Below are 431 nucleotides of genomic sequence, written 5' to 3'. Positions count from 1 at the left end.
TGTGTGTGTGTGTGTGCGTGAGAGAGAGAGAGTGTGTGTGTGTGAGAGAGAGTGTGTGTGTGTGTGTGTGTGTCGTGATCAGCGCAGGTACATAAGAGCAGATGTGTGTTTGTGATTATAAGTTTCACATTATGACATTTACAGCGCAGGAGTTTGAGACGTGATTCTATTCTGACTGTAAGCTTTTTTCAGATCTTATGAATTTTTTACTCTTCTCTTGTATTTCATTTTAATGACATGCGACTTTTGAAACAATTAGGCGACTCGTGTGTCAGAAACTCTTCAAAGCAGTTTAACACACACCAGTCATTAGAGTCTGAGCTCACTGTTGAATATCATGCACTTTTCTACATGATGAAACTGAACTGTTCTGAGAACGTTTTGCTAATTAACTAATTAACTTAATTGTTATGAAAACGTTATGGGAACAT

The sequence above is a fragment of the Sinocyclocheilus anshuiensis genome, unplaced genomic scaffold, assembly GCF_001515605.1.
Source record: "Sinocyclocheilus anshuiensis isolate Anshui unplaced genomic scaffold, SAMN03320099.WGS_v1.1 scaffold1994, whole genome shotgun sequence".
Lineage (NCBI taxonomy): Eukaryota > Metazoa > Chordata > Actinopteri > Cypriniformes > Cyprinidae > Sinocyclocheilus > Sinocyclocheilus anshuiensis.
This window is presented reverse-complemented; position numbering follows the sequence as displayed.